Source organism: Pongo abelii, chromosome 12, assembly GCF_028885655.2.
Source record: "Pongo abelii isolate AG06213 chromosome 12, NHGRI_mPonAbe1-v2.0_pri, whole genome shotgun sequence".
NCBI classification, from domain to species: Eukaryota; Metazoa; Chordata; class Mammalia; order Primates; family Hominidae; genus Pongo; species Pongo abelii.
Window position 1 is genome coordinate 26,919,508 of NC_071997.2, and position 12,794 is coordinate 26,932,301.

Sequence of the window (12,794 nt, forward strand, 5' to 3'; positions counted from 1 at the left end):
ATAAAAAACAAGAAAAAAAAAAGTAAAGAAAATAAGGAAGAAGGTAACATTTCTCAACTTGTTTTATGAGCCCAGCTCAACTCAAATCTCAACAAAGATTACAATGAAAGCAAATTAGTATATAAGCAAATCAAAGCCAGTAATGCCTAAAACAGAAGCTACCTCATGACCAAGTTAAATTCATACAAGAAATAAAAGACTGTTTTAACAATCGAAACTCTATGTAATTCAGTTAATTCCAGTTGAAGAGCTCTTCTGAATAGGTGCGGAAGAATGTATTTGACATAATTCAAGATACATTCACAATACAAACTTTCAGGAAAACAGGAAAAGAGAACTTCCTCAAACTGATCAAGGGCATGGTTATAGAAATCAGTCAAAGACAACCTCTGTGTGTTGGTCTCTAGATTGTTTATTTCTTCTGTACTAGATGAGACCTGTTAGCTTAAAGTCTGTCAGCAACAAACTCAAATTTTCACACATCCAATTATTTTTAAAATGCTTGTTTTAAAAAACAAGCATATGTTCAGCCATTTACATTCTGTGTGCTTTGCGTACCCCATGAAACCTCATCCGACAGCTGTTACCCATTGCTCAGATACGGCCTTGACATTGTAAGCCCTCAAGCCACTGCTGCCCTTCAGGGGTTTCTAACAGAGACTCCCCACTATGCTACGGAGCAACATCACCAAGGCACCTGTTTCTGACCCCTGTCTCTTGCCCTCCTTCTGTGGGTGGCCCCTTACCACAAGCCTCTGGGAGGTCTCATGCTACAAGGGACCTCACCTCTCATTCAACCCTGTCCAAGTGCCACCCAATAAAGTTTTGTGTGTGTTACTGCCACTCATGGTGATATCTTTTTTCTTGATCAGTTCCCCAAATCCCTTGAACCCCCTATAAATATCTACAAAAAAAAAATCTACAGCTATCATCATACTTAACAGTGAATCAATGAATGCTTTTCTGCTACGATTGGGAACAAGGCAACGATGCCCACTGTGACCACTTCTGTTAAACCTTGTACTGAGCAAGTGCAATAAACCTTATGCTGAGCAAGTGCAATAAACCTTGTACTGAGAAAATTCTGTTAAACCTTGTACTGGCCAGTGCAATAAGGCAAGAAAAAGAAAAGGCATAAAGATCAGGAAAAAAGCAAAAATATTTCTATTTGCTAGGTCATAATTATTTATATAGAAACTCCTAAGACATATTCACTACTACTATTAGAATTTATAAGTGACTTTAGCAAAGTCATAGGATATAAAGTCAATATACAAAACTCAATTGTATTTCTATATATAAATAACAAGTCATTGAAAATAAAATCTTAAAATTTTTAATTTAAAATAGTGTCAAAAGCCACAAAGTATTTAGTAATAAATTTAGCCAAAGAAGAACCTCTACCTTGAAAACTAAAACAGTCTTCAGAGAAATTAAAGAAGATCAAAATAAGCAGGTAAATCAAGTTCACAGATTGGGGGAAAAATCAACATTATTAAGATGTCAATTCTCCCCCAAACCTCTATAAATTCAATGATATTCCACATATAGTTCCAGCAGGTTTGTTGACAGAAACTAGGAATCTTATTCTAAAATACGTGTAGAAATATAAAGGAACTAAAATTTCCAAATCATTCTTAATAAAATACCATGAAGTTGGGGGATTTAACCTACCTCATCTCAAGGCCTACTTTAAAGCTACATTAAACAATAAGATGTGGTTTTGGTGAAAGGATTGCCATATAGATCAACTGAATCAAAAATAGTCCAAAAAAGGACCCACACACATATATGGTCAATTGATTTTCAACAAAAGTCCCAAGGCAATTTGATGGGGCAAAGAAAGTCTTTTCAACAAATGATAATTAGAAAAACTGGATATTCATATGGGGAAAAAATGACCATAAACAATAAATCACACCATAAATAAAAATTTACAGGAAATAAATTAGATCATAGACATAAATGTAAAAGCTAAAACTACAAAATATCTAAAACTTAGAAAGAAATATTTGTGACCATGGAGGTAGGCTAATGTTTATTTGTCATGTTACAAAAATCACTAAACATAAATGAAAAAATTGATGTTTGTCTCCATTAAAATTCGAAACTTCTACTCAAAAAAAGATACTAACAAGGAAACAAGCAAACCACAGACGAGGAGAAAATATTTGCAATACATATTATTTGATAAAGGACTGGTTTCTAGGACATAAAATAACTCTTACAACTCAGTAGTAAAAAGGCAAACAACCCATTTTTTTTTAATGGGCAAGATTTCAAAAGTGGATCTATGACTGGCCATAAGTACATGAAGAGCGGATCTCCATCATTAGTCATCAGGGAAATTATGGTAGTCACCAGGAAAAACCTTATGTGTCAGTTTAGCTAGGCCGCGGTGCTCAGTTATTCAAGAAAACACTTCTAGGTATTGTGAAGGTATCTTGTAGATGGGATTGAGGTCCATGGTCTGTTGACTTTAAACAAGGGAAGCTATCCTAGATAATCTGGGTGGGCCTGGCTCAATCAGTTGAAAGGCCTTAAGAACAGACCTGATGTGTCCCTTATGAAGAAGAAATTCCATCTGTGGGCAGCAGTTCCTGCCCGTGCCCAAGAGTCTCAGCCTGCCCTTCCTGACTGCCTGCCCCACACATTTCACTTTGGCTGGGCTGCAGAGTGTGAAGATGGGTGGTAAGAAGGATGTCGTTTGACAGCCTTCAGGAAATGCTACCAGAGAGACTGACTCCATCTGAATGATGCTGTACTGTGATCTCTGGATCTATAAGAACTAAGGCAGAAACATCACATACCCTACAATATCTGGGACTGCTGCTCTCATGTCAGTCTCCTGGCACATTAGAGTCACCATCTTCCAAGGGAGGGACTGCATGGAGCTATTCAAGGTGCAGGAGATATTCCAATGCTAGATAGCCAATGTCAGACATTTGCTTACACCCATTTCCAGCCCCCAGCCTCCAAAGGGGAGCTCAGGTCTAACTAAGGGGCTCTTTTCCCTTACTTTCCTAAGGGCTGGGATTTACCTGGAGGATGGTGGTCTGGAGACTTATAGTCCCAGGACTGCTCTAGGGAGTGGATTGAATAATTCTCTCTCTCCTCTTTACCACATCTCCTCTCCTTATTTATTTATCCTACACCTTGTGCCCATCAGAGAAACACCTCATTTGCTGTTTTGTTGTGACTGAGATCCTGAAAACCACATCAGGTTGCACCAACTCTCAATTCCCAAGGTCTATCTGGTGCCTTTGCTCCCTGGGCACTGATCTGCCTCCAGCCTACTTTCTGTATGAGTTGTCTGTATTCATATTTGTATTGTTCTAGACACACCTCTGAGAAGGTTTCTGCTCACTCCCCATCAAAGCCTGGAAGCCCTGACAAGGTGGTATTTCATCAGGAATCTGCATTGGGCAAGCCTTCTCTGAACCTTGCAAGAATGTGGTACTACAAAAGCTTTGCTTTTAATGCAAAGGTTGGGACACCCCCATGCTCCTGGAGGTGGCCTTTTTCACTTTTTATGTAATTTAAAAAACACACAAAATTTAACCTCTTACAATTTTTAAGTGTTCAGATAAATATTGATAAGTATATTCACATTGTTGTGCAGCTTTGCTTTTTTTATTTTTAAAAGTAACTCTTCCATCATGTGGATTTACACATGGTCTGCTGGGGAATGTCATGAGGTTTTAAATCTCTCTCTGGGATTTTTTTGGAGGCACAATCTAACAGACCTATCCACGTTATCAAAAGCCTCTGTGTGTGTTTCTCTGCTGTCAGGATACATTTGAATATAAATAATTCACTTCCTGCCTGGAATCCAAAATGAGATTCTATACATGTGAGTCTTCCCAAAACTCCATCCTTACCTGTAGAACCAAGGAGAAACCGTGCAAGGTGGCAATTACTCCCCACAGTGGAGGTCTGCAACTTTAACTTGCCTACACATGGCCCTGGTGACAATGCAGAATCCCAAGCCCTATCCCTAGAGATTTGAATTTAGTGGGCCTGGAGTGGCACCTGTCATTCTGTGTTTTTCACACACTCCTGAGCAGGATGGCAGCAAATCATCCTTGGGGAACCAGAACCTAAGTAGGTGATCAGAGAGGAGATGCCTGCCCACTATGTTTCTCCTCTCTCAGGCCTGAGCCGTGAGCATCCTCAAGTTGAGCCCCAGGACAATTCAAGGACCTCCAAGATCCAGAGCCTGTTTTGCTTCTTCACTTACAGGCTTGTAGTCAGCACAGAAGATCCTCTAGGCACCTGTGAGCCTGCCTCACAGAGCTGTCCTAAGGATAAAATGAATAGAGGGCTCAGAAATGATCTGGCACATAGTGATAACTCAATTAACGTTAGCCGCTGCTCTCCCCATGACGATGGTCATTGCTGGTGCCATCACTAACACTCCTACCAAGAGATGGCAAGGAGAAGGTTCCTGAGTGACCTCTCCACCCTCTACCCTGTGAGAAAGAGGACCCCACTCCAAGCAGGCAAGAGCTGTGCAGAACAAATTAAAATCATGAGTCTAGCATCAGCACCACACCCCTTCCATCTCATCTCCCTCACACTGGGAGTCTTTTCCAAGCTTCTCATCTCTGCAGGAGCAGCCCAGGCATTTCACCCAGCAGGAAACCATCCTCCACTGAGGTTAGAGGACCCTTCTCCAACACTGTTTCTCCCTAAGTGCCCTGTAGCCTCTAAATCCCCTTTCCGTCATCCAAGAAAACGTTCAGCATCCCACTCTGATCCAACCCGCTTCACCAAGTGGAGGCCCTCACCAAGCCCCCTTCTGAAGTCAAAGTGCTATGAATCTTCCCCAGGACGTCAATGACTGTGCTGAGCCTTAGCCCCATTCCTGGTGTTCCCAGCACTGTCCTTCAGCAGCAAGTCAACCCGCATTCTAGGGGCAAATGGCTGTGTCTTGCATGACCTTAATGCTCCCCTAGTCTGTGTACAAACAATAGTCTTTGTCAGAATGTGATGAGGTGGGCATACTGTACATAAAGCCAAGCACATAATAGGTGCTCAGTGGAATGAATGGACCTCCATTTAAGCAACCTACTTGTGGGCTTCAAAATTCTCTGACTAGAGTATGTGTACTTTAGAGAAACAACTCACAGCAGACCCCCAGCAGTGGCCAGCCTCCCCAGTCAGCGCCTCTGAGGAAGGGGGAGTGGAGAGGAAGAGCAGCCTGGAGGCAGCAGGAACCCCCTACCGTGTCCGTTCTGACATGGCCTCGGGTAAAGAGTCACATGTAGTATGGCCTGGTCATACATGTCCCATTACATGACCTGTAGTCACCAGCTGTTTTGCCTCTAATTGATGGTATTTTGCATTTTAGGCCCAATACCTTCTAATAAAAGGATACTGGTTTTATGATGGCTAATAAAACAATGAGAGGTAGGCCAGATGCTACAATCAGGAATAAAATGGGACACCCAATTCTCAGAGTGTCTGGCCAGCGTCTGTTTATCAATGTGCCCACCCGAAAGGAAGAAGTCTAATCAAGCTCACAATTCACCCCGATTTGCTGTTTGGGGGCAACCAATGGGATAAGGCAGGAAATCTCAACCTCATTCACAATGAAGAGATGAGCGTTAGTGACTTCTTGGTAGTTACCCCATCTGAAAGCTGGCCATCCCAGATAAGGTCAAGTGGTCACACCCCCTTGTTTCTCCCAGCCTGTTAACCTTTCCAGGCCAGAGCGTGTCTGACTCTGCAGGCAGATTTAAATGCACTGCGGTCCTCACAGCCACATCACCAACCTTTTTAGGGGCTGAGAATTCACGCTCCTCTGCCTGGGTGTCTGCTGGGAGGATTCTGAGTCCCAGAAGGGCTTGGAGGCCCAGCTTCCTGATGTGACAGAGACAGCAGAGAAACAGTTTAAATGTGTGGTTAAGAACCCACACGTTGTGCACATGTACCCTAGAACTTAAAGTATAATAATAAAAATAAATAAATAAATAAAAATAAAAAAAAGAACCCACCTCTGATGCCGGCCTAGCTCTACTGATGGTGGGCACCTCAGCTGTGCTTCAGTTTCTCCTACGCTGTGCAGTAGCGAGTAAGTGCTATGGATGTGCCGGCTATCATTACCATCAGGGCTCATGCCTTCTCAGCACCTCTCTCTATATTAATAAGCAGGTTTTATCCCTGTAGGATCGTTAGAAGCAATTTTCTGTGAAACGGGCAATGCCTTAGCTCTCCAAAAATCACAGAACTGTCTGTCTGTTTGATAGTTCTGCAAAATTCTGTACCTGCCTTTTAATAAACTGGAGGCATAATCCAAACCTACTGGGCTCACCACCTCCTGTCACAATATCAAGGGAACCCAAGGGATCTGCTGGGCAGGAGCTTCAGCTAGACAGAGAGTCGGGACCTGATAGCAAAAGGTGGTCATTAGTGGACAGCGAGTCAAACTCACCATTTAACCATGAGTTGGTCAGTACCCATGCTGTACAGAGTGCAGGCCTGAGGAATGGGGTCGGCTGTGTGGGAGGAGACTTGCTGCAGCCAGTGACCCCGAACAAACCTCCAAGTCCACCTCCTATGACTCCTCTCCTTATTCTTCTTTGACAACAAAAACAAGCATCAGTAACAACTGATGGTTATGAGGCCTGTGCAACACACAGAGAATGTGAGCTCACACCAGGCAGGGGAAAACAGCAGAGAAGCCCTCCTCCCCAGGGAAGGTGGATGCTGTGGCAGGGGTGGGGGTGGGGAGCAGAGAGGGTGAACCCAGCTTGAGCAACAAAGCCAGACCTTGTCTCAAAAAAAAAAAAAAAAAGAAATGAAAAAGAGGTAGAAGAAGGAGGAAGAAAGAATAAAGATGGAAACAAGAAAAGGTGGAAGGAATGAAGGAAGGAGGGAGGGAAGAAGGGGCAGAAAAAAAAAAGATAAATTCCTTTATATGTCCACTTGATTAGACATCAGAATTCAGAGAAGGCAAATGCAAAAGCTGCCCTTCACAAAGAGTCACATGGAAATGTAAAACACCCTTGTCTCCTCTAAAATACATGATTCATTGCTCTGTCACTGCAAATGTGTGTGCTGTGTCTGTCAGGCCTCTGAGCCCAGACCAGGCCATCGCATCCCCTGTGACTTGCATGTATACATCCAGATGGCCTAAAGTAACTGAAGATCCACAAAAGAAGTAAAAACAGCCTTAACTGATGACATTCCACCATTGTGATTTGTTCCTGCCCCACCCTAACCGATCAATGTACTTTGTAATCTCCCCCACCCTTAAGACGGTACTTTGTAGTCTCCTCCACCCTTAAGAAGGTTCTTCGTAATTCTCCCCACCCTTGAGAATGTACTTTGTGAGATCCACCCCTGCCCACCAGAGAACAACCCCCTTTGACAGTAATTTTCCATTACCTTCCCAAATCCTATAAAACGGCCCCACCCCTATCTCCCTTCGCTGACTCTTTTCAGACTCAGCCCACCTGCACCCAGGTGAAATAAACAGCTTTATTGCTCACACAAAGCCTGTTTGGTGGTCTCTTCACACGGATGCACATGAAATTTGGTGCCGAACTATGCTCAACTCACTCTCTACATTTCTCATAACTTCCAAAATCTATTTTCTTCCTCATACCTGACGCATATACTTTCTGCTCCCCAGCTCCTTCAGCTATACTAACTCTTTGTTAAGTCCCACAATTACCATTGTTCCTGACCTGGACTTCAATCCGGCCTCCCACATTATTCCTGATACCACACCTGACCCCCATGACTATATCTCTCTGATCCACCTGATATTCACCCCATTTCCCCATATTTCCTTCTTTCCTGTTCCTCACCCTGATCACGCTTGATTTATTGATGGCAGTTCCACCAAGCCTAATCGCCACACACCAGCAAAGGCAGGCTATGCTATAGTACAAGCCACTAGCCCACCTCTCAGAACCTCTCATTTCCTTTCCGTTGTGGAAATCTATCCTCAAGAAAATAACTTCTCAGTGTTCCATCGGCTATTCTACTACTCCTCAGGGATTATTCAGGCCCCCTCTCTTCCCTAAACATCAAGCTCAAGGATTTGCCCCCACCCAGGACTGGCAAATTAGCTTTACTCAACATGCCCCGAGTCAGATAACTAAAATACCTCTTAGTCTAAATAGACACTTTCACTGAATAAGTAAAGGCCTTTCCTACAGGGTCTGAGAAGGCCACCGCAGTCATTTCTTCCCTTCTGTCAGACATAATTCCTCAGTTTAGCCTTCCCACCTCTATACAGCCTTTACTAGTCAAATCACCCAAGCAGTTTCCCAGGCTCTTGGTATTCAGTGGAACCTTCATCTCTCTTACCATCCTCAACCTTCAGGAAAGGTAGAACAGACTAATGGTCTTTTAAAGGCACACCTCACCAAGTTCAGCCTCCAACTTAAGGATTGGACAGTACTTTTACCTCTTGCTCTTCTCAGAATCAGAGCCTTTCTGTCCAAACAACTTGACCTTACTGTTTTAGCCTAGCCCTCATGTCTGCGTGCAGCGGCTGCCGCTGCTTTAATACTTTTAGAGGCCCTAAAAATCACAATGGTGGAATGTCATCAGTTAAGGCTGTTTTTACTTCTTTTGTGGATCTTCAGTTACTTTAGGCCATCTGGATGTATACGTGCAAGTCACAGGGGATGCGATGGCCTGGCCTGGGCTCGGAGGCCTGACAGTGTCCACTCGCAGAAAGGCAGGATATATTTGCATGATTTAAATGTCACCTAGATCTTGTGAATAATAACTGTGAGCCATTCCACAGGGTCTGAATCATGTTCCCTGGAAACCATTCCTTCATGAGCTAACCCCTCATGCCAGGGTCTGAAATTCTCAGAGCCTGTGACTTCTTATTGCTCTGTCCCACTACTCCAGAAAGCAGCAGGGTAAAAACAAATTATGCCCTCTTCCTCAGCAGCTTTCAAACACTCCCAGTACTTGAGGCCAGCTCATCATCATATCAAAGGAGTTAGACCTAGCCCCTTCCCCCGGGGAATGTTAACATTCAGCATCGTTATGAAAGAGGCATGACAATAAACATATGAGAGTGATAATTGAGTAAAGTGGTTACAAATGGGTGGCGGAAAATGGTGACTTTTTCTAAGTAGCATTCACTGAAATGTGATTGTTGTTTTATGATTTTCAAGAGACTTTGACATATATTATCTCCATTATTTATGTGGTGGGGAAAAATTTCTCCCCTACTTGTATTCCTAGAGCTCAGTATCCAAAGCTAAGATTCACACATTTCGCAGGTATTTATTGAGTTGCTACTACGTGCCTGACTTTATTCTAGGCACTGGGAAATATAACAGTAAACAAAGGAGATAAAAATCTCTCTCCTCATGGCATTTGCAAACTAGTGGGAAGAGGTAGAAAATAAAAATAAATTAAATATGCAAAATATCAGATAAAGAGCAATGGAGAGAGTGGGTGGGATGGGAGAGGGGTCTTGAGATTTTGAATAGGGGTATTCAGGAAATGCCTTCTTAAGAAAGTGATATATGAGCAAAGATGTAAAGGAAGTGAAGGAGGAAGCCACACTGCTACACAGTAGGAAAAGCAGGTGCACAGGCCCTGAGGCAGAAGTGTGCCTGGCTGCGTGAGGATTAACAAGGAAGCTAGTCAATGGAGCAAGGGTGGAAGTAGGCAGCGGAACCATTTTGGAGGCAATTGCAGTGACCTCGGCTGGATGTGTGGATGACTTGGACAAAAGGGTAGCAATGGAGTTGGCAAGAAGTGATGAGAGTCTGGACTTATTTTGAAGGTAGAATAGGTGAGATTTGCCACAGGAGGGGATGTGGGTTATAAAAGAAATAGAGGCCGGAAAATTGCTTGAACCCAGGAGGCGGAGGTTGCAGTGAGCCAAGATTGCACCACTGCACTCCAGCCTGGGAAACAAAGAAAACCTCTGTCTCAAAAAAAAGAAAGAAAGAAAGAAATACAGGAGTCCATCCAAGATGACTCTAAGGTTTGAGGCCTGAGTTATTTGAAGGTTGGCATTGTCATAACAAGGTCTTTGGTAAAGCATTTTAAATAGGAGGAGGCCATGACTCTTGGAGCATGGTAACACTCTCAGGATTGGGGTTGTGGAAGAGGAACAGGTTGAGACCCAATGCTGGGGATGAATTTCCACCCTTCTTCACCTGTAGGCACCAAAAACATCCCAACACCCCAATTTCATCTCATCCCACCCCCCTTTTCAGTGGTCACTGATTTAAAAAAAAAATTAGTACAATTTATAACGAGAGATACGTAATTTACATCCAATTAAATACATAAATGTTAAAACCTTAGTGCAAAGAACTTTGACATTCATATACACCTGTGACACCACCACCCCACACCAGATGTAAAATATTGCCTTAATCGCAGAAAGTTCCTTCCTGCTCCATGGAATCACACTGTGTGCATGCTTTTGTGTCTGGCTTATCAGCCTTGACTTAATGATTTTGAGAATCATCCCTATTGTTGCATGTATGAGTAGTCCTTCCCTCTCGTCGCTGAGTACTATTCCATGTTTGAATAAATCACAATCTGCCTGTCCATTCATCTATCCACAGGCATTTGGGCTATTTCTAGTTTGGGGCTATTATAAATGTAGCTGCTATGAACATTTGTGCACAGCCATTTTGACGACATATGTTTTCATTTCTCTCAGGAAAATACCTAGGAGTCAAAATGCTGGTTCATGTTGTAAGTGCACATTTAGCTTTGTAACAAAGTTCCAAATAGTTTTCCAAACTGTTTGAACCATTTTCCATTCCCACCAGCAATGTATGTGTTGCTGTATATCCTCCCGAGGTTTAATGCTGCCAGTCGCTCTTGTGGATGGGTAGTAGTACCTCATTGTGGCTTTAATTTGCACTTCTAATTAATAATCAGCATTTCGACTACCATAATAACATTGAGTACTTTTCATGTGTATGTTTGCCATCCATATATCTTCTTTAGTGAAATGTTTGTTCAAATATTTTCCCAATGTGTTAATTGGGTTTTCTTTTTATTATTGATTTACATAAAAATGTTATATATTTTGAAGATGAGTCCCTTGTCAAATATATTTACTGTGAATATTTTGTCTGTGTCTGGGGATTATCTGCACATTCTTCTTTATTAACATTTATTTTGAAGTAATTTAAGACTTCCAGAAATAGAAAGTAAAATAAGACTTGCAAAAAATAATCCAAAGAATTTCCAAATACCTTTCAGCCAGCACCCATAAATGCTAACATTTTGCTACGTTGGCTTTGTCAGTCTCCTTGTTTCTGTCTTTCATAGATGCACACACACACACACACACACACACACAGACACACACACACCAATTTTTTTTTTTTTTTTTTTTTTTTTTTTGTGAGATGGAGTCTCACTCTGTCACCCAGGCTAGAGTGCAGTGGAGCAATGTCGGCTCACTGCAACCCCTGCCTCCTGGGTTCAAGCAATTCTCCTGCCTCAGCCTCCCAAGTAGCTGGGACTACAGGTGCCTGCCACCACGCCCAGCTAATTTTTTTGTATTTTTAATAGAAACGGGGTTTCACTATGCTGGCCAGGCTGGTCTCGAACTGCTGACCTCGTGATCTGCCTGCCTTGGCCACCCAAAGTGTTGGGATTACAAGCATGAGCCACCGTGCCTGGCCCACACACCAATTTTTTTCTGAACCATTTGAGACTAAGTGACAGAGATAATGTTCCTTTATCTCTAATACTTCAAAGATTATTTTCTAAAAACAAGGACATTCTCTTACTGAGACATAGTACAGTGATCAAAATCAGTACATTAATATGGATATATTATTATCTAATCTGCAGACCTTGTTCAAAATTCACCAATTGTCCCCCAATGCCTGTATAGAAAAAAGAAAAAAAAATTACCAAGGCCAAAAATCCAAACCAAGATCACACGTTGCATTTAGTTTTTATTTATCTTTAGTCTCTTTTAATCTGGAACAGTTTGTCAGTCAGCCAATCAATCAGTCTATCTATCCATCCATTCATCCATCCATCCATCCAGCCAGCCAGCCAGCCAGCCAGCCAGCCATCTATTCATCTGTGCATCAATTACTCACTTATTGTCTTTCACAACTTTGACACTTTTGAAGAGTACATAGCATTTATTTTGTAGACTATTCTGTTCATTTTCTTCATGGTATCTTTTGATGAGAAGAAATTTTTATTTTGATTAAGTGTAATTCATTGGGAGTTTTTTTATGGTTAGTGCTTTTTGTGTCCTATCTAAGAGAATTCTGCCTTCTCTAAACTCATGAAAATTTCTGGATTTTTGTGTCTAGAGTGTTAGGGCTCTCACTTTTATACTTAGGTCTATCAATCATCCATTTTCAATCAATTTTTTCTATGGAGTGAGACAGAGATTGAGATTCATCTTTGTTTACCATATCCAGTTGTTCCAACACCACTTCTTAAGATAAACTTCCTTTCCCCACTGAATTGCCTTCGTATCTTTATCAAAAATAATTTGGCCATACATACATGGTTCTTTTTCTGAAATTTCCGTTTTGTTACACTAACATGTTCCTTATGCCAATACCACACTGTTTTGATTACTATAGCTTTATCATTAGTTTTGAGATCAGGTAGTGTAAATCCTCCAATTTTGTTCTTTTTCAGTCTTGTTTTGTCTAATGTAGGTCTTTTGTATTTCTGTAAAATTTTGTAATTACTATTTCCTTCTTAACATAGCCTGTAATCCCAGCACTTTGGAAGGCCAAGGCGGGCAGATGATGAGGTCAGGAGATCGAGACCATCCTGGCTAACACGGTGAAACCCCGTCT